This window comes from Microcaecilia unicolor, chromosome 14 (assembly GCF_901765095.1).
Source record: "Microcaecilia unicolor chromosome 14, aMicUni1.1, whole genome shotgun sequence".
NCBI lineage: Eukaryota > Metazoa > Chordata > Amphibia > Gymnophiona > Siphonopidae > Microcaecilia > Microcaecilia unicolor.
In genome coordinates this window covers 15,395,694-15,407,016 of record NC_044044.1, presented here as the reverse complement: position 1 = coordinate 15,407,016, position 11,323 = coordinate 15,395,694, and positions in this window count along the sequence as shown.

Sequence of the window (11,323 nt, the reverse complement as noted above, 5' to 3'; positions counted from 1 at the left end):
CTGGGATTCTACTGCTGTAATGGAATCTGGGTAACCAGATACAGTTGTAGAAAAGGTTCTCATGAAGTGGCATCAAGGGTGCCTACAGGGGGCCCCCGCTTACAGAATTACCCCCATGGGGCCTCTGTGTTTTTATGAAATACTAGGTAGGGACATAGCCAGACATCCAAGTTTGGGCAGGCTGGAGCCCAAAGTGGGTGAGCACAAGAACCCTGCTCCCCCCACCCGTCATCTCTCCCTCCTCTCCCCCCAAGCAATCAGGGGTCTCAAACTTCATTCCCCCAACCCTCTGTCCCTTTCAAATCCTTTAGTTCTTCATTGGCATCAAACAGCGACTCACACCTGCTGTTCATGCCAGCCCCGAGCCTTCCTTTTAATGCAATTTCCTGGTCCCAGGAACAAGAAGTTGTATCAGAGGGAAGGCTGGGGGCCAGTGTGAGCAGCGGGTATGAGTCATTGCTCGTTGCCAGTGAAGACCTGAAAGAATTTAAGGTACCAGAGGTTTGGGGGAATGGAGTTAAGAGACCCCCCAATTGCCTGGGAGGAGGGGAGGAAGAAATGCCAGGAATCTTCGGCTGGAGGGGCTTGGGGATCCCTGCAAGCCACATCACAGCTGTGCTGCTGCTGGGTGGGCCTGAGTTCAAAATGAGTGGGCCTGTGCCCTATTACTAGGGATAAACCAGCAGAAATCACAGCTAGTTTGAAACTGTGGATACTGGAGCAGGTGGAAATGTTAGCCTGTAAAGCAGGGGCTTATCTGGACTTCGCCGTTAGGGGGGTCCAGAGCTGAGGTTAGGGGGCACATTTTAGCCCCCCCGGTGTCGACGATGACCCCCCTCCGCCATTGCCGACGCTGCCCGCCCGCCATTGCCAACACCCCCCGCTGCCGCCGCCAGAACCACCTCCAACAACTGTGGCCCGCCCACCAACGACCCCCCACCCACCATCGCCTACCTTCCAACCCCCGCCAGCTGAAGTCTTCTTGCTTCGTTTGGTTTCTGAGTACAACGTGCAGGACATCAGACTCACAGAGACCGAACGAAGCCCTGCAGATCAGCCAGCAACACGGCTGCGCTGGAGAAGAGGACTTTGGCTGGCAGGGATTGGGGTCCCCCGCCAGCAAAGGTACCCGACGGTGACAGTGGCGGCAGGGGAGGGTTGGTGGCGGCGGGAAGAGGGGGTCGAAAGGGTTGGCGCCTGGGGGGGGGTCAAAGATGGTGGTGGCGGCAGCGGCACCAGGGGGAGGTCAAAAGTGGCAGGGGGGGGGGCTAAAATGTGCCCCCTCACCTCGAGCTCTGAACCCCCCTCTCGCCGAAGTCTGGTAGCAGGTGCTGCTATTGGGCAGCACGTGCAGAAATTACAGTTCCACTTGTGTTCTTCCTAAACTCTGCCCCAAATATACCTACATGTGGGTCATATAAAAGTGCAGGCTGTTTTGTCACTGCTTATAATCCCTAGGGAAATTTGATAAAAGCTCTTTTATGCATGGAAAAATCACCCCCTTAGAAGTGAAGACAAAAATAAACACACACATTTAAAAAAAACTGAAGGAAATAATGTACAAAATGTTAGCAAAACTACAGTTTCAATGTTTTAGCAGTCTCTAAGAGCTTCAGCAGTCTCTTAGGGCCACCTGTTCTCTCTCTCTCTGGCTGTCTCTCCTTGTGTACTAGGTGCTGCATGCTTTTATAACTCTCCCTGCTGGGACATGTCTCCAGGGGCTGAGCCTATGAGACCTCCCCGAGGGAGTGGCCCTTCCGTCTTAATCTGTTTCTCACAGGCACTCCCTTGCAGGGCATCTTTCTCAGAACTGCACAGTTGGAAAACCAGAATAGCTGGACCCTAAATACTTCCAGACCCACTCAGTGATTAAGGAAAAGCTTCAGGCTGTTAAGGAGAACTGCCCTTCACTCAGGCTGAAAATCAGTGCTTTGCTGCATGAGGGAGACCTGCTGTCTCCCCCAGCTGGAATTTTAAGTCTCTGGAGTGAATGATGTGGGAGATGTTTAAGGAGGTAATGCCATTGGAGGCTCTGGGGGTGAATGAGGTGGGGAAGGGGTATTTAAGGAGGTGATGTCATTGAAATCTCTGGGGGGGGGGGGGTGAATGATGTGGGGAAGAGATATTTAAGGTGGTGATGTCATTAAAGTCTCTGGGGGTGAATGAGGTGAGGAAGAGATATTTAAGGAGGTGATGCCATTGGAGTCTTTGGGGGTGAATGATGTGGGGAAGAGATATTTAAGGAGGTGATGTCATTGGAGTCTCTGGGGGTGAATGAGGTGAGGAAGAGATATTTAAGGAGGTGATGCCATTGGAGTCTCTGGGGGTGAATGATGTGGGGAAGAGATATTTAAGGAGGTGATGTCATTGGAGTCTCTGGGGGTGAATGAGGTGAGGAAGAGATATTTAAGGGGGTGATGCCATTGGAGTCTCTGGGGGTGAATGAGGTAGGTAAGGAGTATTTACAGGGGTGATGCCACTGGATTCTCTGTAGGTATGTGACTTGGGAGGAGATATTTAATGGAGTAATGACATTCATGGAGTCTGTGGTAACCATAGAGAATGGCAAACTGGGCAACCGCCTGGGGCATCTCACTTTGAGAGCCCCAAAATTTTATCCAGAAATAATTTTGGAGATGAGGATTTTTCTAGCAAATGGCTATTTTTGCATTTTAATACTTGACTCTTTATTAACCTCCCTTTCCCCCCCCCCCCCCCCCCACCCCCACCCAAACAGTATTGCAAAGTTTTGCAATACAATTTTCAGTGCATTTTGTTTTTGGATAGAGCAATGCAAACCTGAAATAAAAATGCCCAATTTGCTTCCAGGCTATCAGAATTAAGCCTCATCCAACTCTTTGCACACCGAGGCCACCTCTCATGTAGGCCTCTGACATGAAGAAGAGAGAGTTCGGGCAGACATTGCAAGCCTCATTGTTTTGATGCTCTTGGGTTTTATTTTTTTGTAATCATTTTATTGGGTTATGTTTGTGCTTTGCTGCATAATGGAATCTATTTACTGAACCACATTATAGGTGTTTAATTCAGCATTCACCAAACAGCTACAAGTCATGTTGAGTTAGCTTCCATTTTAAATACCTAACTCCAGGAGTCTCTCTAAGCTGTGTGTGTGTGTGCACACGGGCCAGAAAGGGAGCACACACGCCTAGCAACTGCACGCACAGAATGTTTGCTGGCGTTTTTCATTGTCAACGTAGCCTACACTGCACACAGAAAGTCAAGCTTTAAAACTTGCACACAAAGGGGCAGATTCTACATAAGGCACCTAAAAAATCCACGCAGTAAACATCGGTGGGGGAGGCGGGGCTGGTGGTTGGGAGACAGGGCTAGTGCTGGGCAAGACTTCTACGGTCTGTGCCCTGAAAATGGCAGATACAAATCAAGGTAAGGTATACACAAAAAGTAGCACATATGAGTTTATCTTGTTGGGCAGACTGGATGGACCGTGCAGGTCTTTTTCTGCCGTTATCTACTATGTTACTATTTCCGCCTAAGCGTGTTCTATAAATGGCACCTAGAGTTAGGCACGGTATATAGAATACTCTTAGGTGATATCCCAGTGCCTAACTCTAGGTGCATCCGTTTACACCAATGAAAACGCAGTGTAAATCCCTGCATGTAGATTTATGCGCTTGTGTAAATTTCAGCACGCCCACAAAATGACCATTTCCCCGTCCATAACCACACACCCCTTTTGAACTGCGCACATTAGAATTTAGGCGCAGTACGTTACTGAATACGCTTAGCGAGTTGTGCGCGTAAATTCTAATTATTACCAATTAGTGCTCATTCTTGCTTGTGAAGTGCTGTTATCAATGTTGATTAGCTTGTTAAGCCAATTACGTTACGTGCATTGCTATGGAATACCCTTAGATTTTGGCATGGAACGCTAGGCACACTATACAGAATCCGGCAGAAAATGTTTTCCATTTGCATGGGGGCCAGCAAAAATGAGAGCGAACATTGCCTAATCCCTAGTATTCTATAACGCTTTGCCACGCCCAAGACCTGCTCATGCCCCTCCCATGGCCACATCCCCTAGATGTTGCATGCAACAATAATTGCACGAGCAGCTTCTAGAATAGTGACTAAGGTCAGCCCACAACTGCCAATTAATGCCAATTGACAGCAATTGAAGCCAATAATTGGCTGTGAATTCCAATTAACAGTCAAGTATTAAATGAAGTTGGGCTCCCAACTTTCCACGCTAAGCGTAAAGTTGGGCACCTGGTTTTATAGAATTAGAGGGTTGCCGTAGAGACCAACAATTTTTCAGTGCCATGTGCCGAATGGAATCCATACGGAAAGGGATCCAAAATACAGTGCAGTCTCCATTATCTGATGTAAAACGGGACCAACCCGTTCTCGGATAAGTGAAAAATGGGATAATATGGAAAGCACTGCAGAAACCCTTCAAAGCCAGAGTTTCTGATTTTCAAAAATTGTTCGATAACAAAGATTTTTAATAGAAATAAATGCGATAACATCACTGGGGGGGAGGGGGGTCTGTCGGATTAGTGAAGTTTGGATAATCAAGACTGTATTGTATCTGCTTCCTCGGAAACCTGACACAATTACTTTCTCTACAACCTTTGCCATAACAGACAAGGAAGACACAGGACGGAGTGGAGGAGTGGCCTAGTGGTTAGAGCACCGGCCGGTTCAAATCCCACTGCTGCTCCTAGTGATCTTGGGCAAGTCACTTAACCCTAGGGTTACCATATTTTGTCCTCTGAAAAAGAGGACACATGTTCCACCCCTGCCCCGCCCACACCCCACCCTTTGCCCTGCCCATGTCCCACCCCTGTCACATATTCCCCTCCCCTGCTCCCCCCTCGTCACCGCCCCTCCCCTTACTTACTATCTACTGCCCTGGTGGTCTAGTGATCTCTTCGGGGCAGGAAAGAGCCCCCTATTTCCTGCCCGGAGCTCTGTCCTTGCCCTGTATCCTGTTGCTGTGATGGTCTCAGGATTCAAAATGGCCGCCAAGAGTTGAAGTCTCGCGAGGCCGCTTCAACTCTCTGTGGCCATTTTGAATCCCGAGACCGTCACACAGCAACAGAATGCAGGGCAAGGCAGCGCTCTGGGCAGGAAAGAGGGGGCTCTTTCCTGCCCCGAAGAGGTCACTAGACCACCAGGGCAGTAGATAGTAAGTAAGGGAAGGGGAGGGGAGGCTAGAATAGGCCCGCCGCCCACCTGCCCATCCGTTGTCCAGAAATCCGGACAAACGGGCGGACTGCCAAAACCCGTCCAGACGCCCGGACATGTCCTCAAAAAGAGGATATGTCCGGGTAAATCCGGACGTATGGTAACCCTACTTAACCCTCCATTGACTCAGATACAAACCTAGATTGTGAGCCCTCCTGGGACAGAGAAATATCCAGAGTACCTGAATGTAACTCACCTAGAGCTACTACTGAAAAAAGTGTGATTAAAATCTAAATAATAAATAAATAATGTGACAGTGTAGTCTATGGACCATTTTGATAGACCTCATTTCACTGGCCTCTGTCTTCTTAGAGTTGCAGTGTCCAAACTGGAAGCAGGTACCAGATATTGAAGAGGGCTGTGCGAGAGAATTCAATTTTCTGCCCTTTGCTGATTCTCCCTAGGGCTAGAGCCTTCTGGAAGCTTGAGTAAGAGGAGGAGGTGGAGAAGGAAGGTATCCTAGGGTGATTTACAACTCTTATGTGGTGAAACTTCCAGGTAGGGGAAGAGAGTCACACCCTCAGAGAGGCGCCTAGGGGTTGCTAGGCCACCATGAGCTTTCACCTTTGTGTGGGCGAGCAGGGAAGGAAATCCCAGTACAACAGGGGAGGGCTTGTACTGGTGAACCACACAAAGAGGGACTGGTGCTGATGAAAAATTGCCTCTTGAAAGGGGGAAGCAGGTTTTGTCATTAAGAGCAAAGATTATGACTGTGGTCTGTGTTACAACCTTTTTTTGCATAATGCTAATTTGCAAATGATTTTATCACTGGTACTGATCAGTGAATTTTGCACAGCATCTGTGCTCTAGAATAGAACAGTGGATTATTCTGTTTGGCATATCCATCCAAAGTCATCTTTTCAGGTACGAGATTATTATTTTTGTAGCAATTAATTTTTATTAAATTGAATCAACATGGCAAGGAATAACATCAAAATGACAAGAATGCATACAAATTAGCGTATGTGGATTTGAAAAAGGTTTGGACAAGTTCCTGGAGGAAAAGTCCATAGTCTGTTATTGAGATGGACATGGGGGAAGCCACTGTTTGCTCTTGGATTGGTTGCATGGAATCTTGCTACTCTTTGGGGTTCCGGAATGTTCTACTCTTTGAGATTCTGCATGGAATCTTGCTATTCGTTATGATTCCGGAATCTGGTTACTCTTCAAGCTTCTGGAATGTTGCTACTATGTGGGGTTCTACCAGGTACTTGTGACCTGGATTGGCCACCGAGCTAGATGGACCACTGCCTGACCCAGTATGGCTATTCTTATCTTCTTACGTTCCCAAAAATGTTGAATACTCTCACAAGCCCAAAATAAATGGCGCAAGGTAGGCCCTCCACTCCCCGCACCTCACTTAATACAAGAGTCAGTGGAGGCGATACCCGTTTTTACAACTCTATTAGGAGGTATATAAGCTCAGAACACAAATTTGTAAAGTTGCTCTCTATGATTAGCATTTACCACTTTAATTGGGGGTTTCAAGGCCAACCCTCTCAACATAACAGCTGTAATCTTGATCCCTAAATCCCAGTTCCATTTCTGAGCCAAATTATCCAGAGAAGGAGGGATCTATTTGGAACATATCATTTTATGATAAAAAGAAATAGTAGTCTTATCATCTTTAATGTATGAGATTATTTTAAATGGGTATCTAGATTATTCTATTTAGATGATCAGCCTGTGTTTCTATAGCAGCTATGCTGTAATAGAGAATAGTGGATCATTCTATCACAGGCCCTTATCAGTGCGTTTCTGGCTTGTAGAATAGAACAGTGGCTTAGCTCTACAGTTTCTTCTGTTGTTGTTCCATGATTTTTTGTTTTTCTTTATTCACTCTCTCTCTTTTTTTTTTCACCCTACTTGTTGGAACCTATTGCTGAGTTTTGCTGATTTAGCCTCTGGCTCTAGGACATCCATCCATTCACCATCTGCCGGTGACTCATGTCCTACCCAGCTTGGCAAGGGGCAGCCCCCCCCCCCTCGGAGCCTCACTTCCAAGACTTTCTCAGCAATGAGGGGCACACAGCCAGCAGTGTCTCTGTTGCTGATCTCCATGCCTTGCTGGCAGCCAGAGGAGGGATTAATTATATTGCTGGACCTGAAAGAACGGTACCCCTAGTAACCCATACTTAAGTAATCATGGTGCAGATAAAGACTGGGGAAAGGAACCCGCTCTGTGTGGCAATAAATCTAGCAACCCTACTGGGCAGACCAGATGGACCAGACTGGTCTTAATCTGCCATCGTCCACCATATTACTATGGTAAAAATGAATGGAAACTTTTCTGGACTGTGTATTAATTTTTTCGGTTTAATGTTCCCTCCACCCCATACACAGATCATTTTCTTTCCCTCAGACTCTGAATGCTGTATAAATATGAACCCACATTCATTGTTAGCATATGATCTTGTGCACCCTGTTGATGTTGTATGAAAATAATAACACCTCATACAGACCCCATGCACCCCATCAGTGCTGTATAAATAGAATAATGCCTCATATAGCCCCATATACCCCCACCTATACTATATAAATACAATAATACCTCATATAGTCCCATACTGGGAAAGCGCAGGGTACAAATATAACAAAAATAAAATAGATACTATTGGAGATTCGACATGGAATGTTGCTATTCCACTAGCAACATTCCATGTAGAAGAAGCCTGCGCGGCCACATTGGTGATCTGCAAGGGCTGACTTCTAGTGGAATAGCAACATTCCATGTAGAATCTCAAATAGTAGCGACTGTGGAGGAGTGGCCTAGTGGTTAAGGTGGTGGACTTTGGTCCTGAGGAACTGAGTTTGACTCCCACTTCAGGCACAGACAGCTCCTTGTGACTCTGGGCAAGTCACTTAACCCTCCATTGCCCCATGTAAGCCGCATTGAGCCTGCAATGAGTGGGAAAGCGAAGGGTACAAATGTAACAAAAATAAAATAGATACTATTGGAGATTCTACATGGAATGTTGCTACTATTGGAGATTCTACATGGAATGTTGCTATTCCACTAGCAACATTCCATGTAGAAGGCTGCGCAGGCTTCTGTTTCTGTGAGTCTGTCAGACTCACAGAAGCAGAAGCCTGCGCGGCCACATTGGTGATCTGCAAGGGCTGACTTCTAGTGGAATAGCAGCATTCCATGTAGAATCTCAAATAGTAGCAACAGTGGAGGAGTGGCCTAGTGGTTAGGGTGGTGGACTTTGGTCCTGAGGAACTGAGTTTGACTCCCACTTCAGGCACAGGCAGCTCCTTGTGACTCTGGGCAAGTCACTTAACCCTCCATTGCCCCATGTAAGCCGCATTGAGCCTGCCATGAGTGGGAAAGCGTGGGGTACAAATGTAACAAAACAAAAACAAATTCAATATACTACACAGCTCAATAAAAATATCAGGAAGTATTTTTTCATGGAGAGAGTGGTGGATACTTGGAATGCCCTCCCGCGGGAGGTGGTGGAGATGAAAACGGAATTAAAAAATGCGTGGGATAAACATAAAGGAATCCTGTTCAGAAAGGAATGGATCCTCAGAAGCTTAGCCGAGATTGGGTGGCAGCACTGGTGGTTGGGAGGTGGGGCTAGTGGTTGGGAGGCGGGGCTAGTGCTGGGCAGATTTCTACGGTCTGTGCCCTGAAAATGGTAGATACAAATCAAGGTCAGGTATACATATAAAGTAGCGCATATGAGTTTATCTTGTTGGGCAGACTGGATGGACCGTGCAGGTATTTTTCTGTCGTCACCTACGCACGTTACCACGTAGCTCACAATCAGGATTCCGAGCAAATTTCATCAGCAAGACCACTCTATGTGCTCTGATACATGACATAAACACCCTTAGGACTAAGGGGAAGAAAGCATTCATCATGCAGTTCAACCTATCAAGCGCCTTCGATGTGGTAGATCACAAATTACTTCTAACGATCCTAAACAACATTGGCATTTATTTATTTATTTATTTATTTATTTATTTATTTATTGCATTTGTATCCCACATTTTCCCACCTATTTGTGGGCTCAGTGTGGCTTACAATAAGACATGAATAATAGAAATACATTTGTTACGACTAGGTTATGGATTACATTGAACAGAGTTGTGCGAGACATTCGAATATCAATGGGAGTATAACAATGGGACATCAACATAGAAACATTAGAAGGAGACAATGGGAAAAAATGGCATTGTTAGAAACCTAGGCATATAATGTACATAGTTCCGTGAGTAACAGGTCACGTACTAAACTGGTTCTGCGGCTTCCTAACAAGCAGATCTTACCTAGTTAGGATGAATGGAACATACTCAGAATGATGGCCCCGCAGATAGAGGCATCCCCCAGGGCTCGCCACTTTCTTCCATTCTATTCAATGTCCTTATGGCCTCCCTGGGATACACCCTTGAAGCAACAGGCTTCAGATCATTTATATATGCAGATGACATCACCCTACTAATTCCAACAAATGACAACATCCACTCAATAAAACTACACATAGAGGACTGCATCTCCCTAATCAGAAACTGGATGGCAATGAACCATTTGAAACTAAACTGTGATAAAACAAAATTCCTACTGACAGGCCATAACACAACCATAGAAAAAAAACAAAAAACTTCCTTCCTAGTGAATGGTTTACCCTACAAACTAGAACCCTCCCTCAAAATCCTAGGCATTACAATAGACCAAAACTTATCCTGGGAAACACAGATGAATAGGACAGTCAAGTGTTGCTTCTTCCAATCAGGGCCGCCGAGGGGGGGCAGGGGGGACAAAATTCCACGGGCCCGGGCCTCCAAGGGGGACCCGGTGCCGCAGTCCCCTCCACCCGTCCCCCTCTGTCCACCACCGGGCTGGGCCCCCCTGAATTCAAATCATAGCGCCTCACCTCGACCTCGCTCCATGTGAAAGAAGCGCAGCAGCGTCAGTCTGCAGATCGCCTCCCTTCCGGCCTTCCCTCCCTGTTTCCCGCCCTCACGCAAGTTGCATCAGACGAGGGTGAGACACAGGGAGGGAAGGCCCGAAGGGAGGCGATCTGCAGACCGCCGCTGCTGCACATCTTTCACACGGAGCGAGGTCGAGGTGAGGCGCTATGATTTGAATTCAGGGGGTCCCGGCCCGGTGGTGGTGGAGGGGTGGTGATGACGACCTCGGGATGGGGGAGTGGGCCCGGCCCAGTCTCTGGGTGGCCCTGCTTCCAATTGCATAACCTCAGACGAATACGGAAATATTTTACACAAGAACACTTCATACTCGTGGTACAGACTCTAATTCTAACTAAGCGAGACTACTGCAATATAGTCCACTTAAACTGCCCTAAACCCAGGGCTTTTTTTGAGGGGGTACTCGGGGGTACTGAGTACCGGCACCTTTTCCAGTGTCTTCTAAAATTGACCCATGAACCACAAGTTTTAATGAAAGAGCTCAGGCTCAAGACACCAATTCTGCCTTGCCATAGATTCTGTGACTGGTTGCAGGGGGCCTGGCTATTGTGCAGTGAGTCCCTCAGTGATCACCCTGGCATTTGAGTACCGGCACCTTTTTCGCTAGAAAAATTGCACTGCCTAAACCTTAATATGCAAACTACAGATAACACAAAATACAGCCATAAGACTAATCTACGGTCTGAAAAAAATTTGATGGGGTCTCTTACCTATATACTACAGTATCTACCGGTAGAGGCCAGAATTATCTTTAAACTCTGATGTTTTGACTTTAAAATCTTTCAGGGCTGTTCTCCCAAATACATGTTCTCTCTAACCACAACTCTGCACTCAAACTATGGGACAAGAAACTCTAAAATTATCCTTCCCATCCTTCAAGGAATTTCGACTCAAGAGACTTTTCTCAAGCCTATTCTCTTACCAAGCTGCCAAATTGTGGAATGTTCTACTGATACCAATGTACAACATCAACTGCTACACTCAATTCCATAAAGCCTTAAAATCCGTTCTATTTAAGAAATACGTCTTATCAAACTCCTTGTAAATCTGGTTCCCCAACATGACTTTTTCAATATGTCTAACATCAAACTGAAGTCCTTTCACTGTATCTCTGTATTCGACTGATTTATCTACCAACTAACCCGCTCTGTAATCT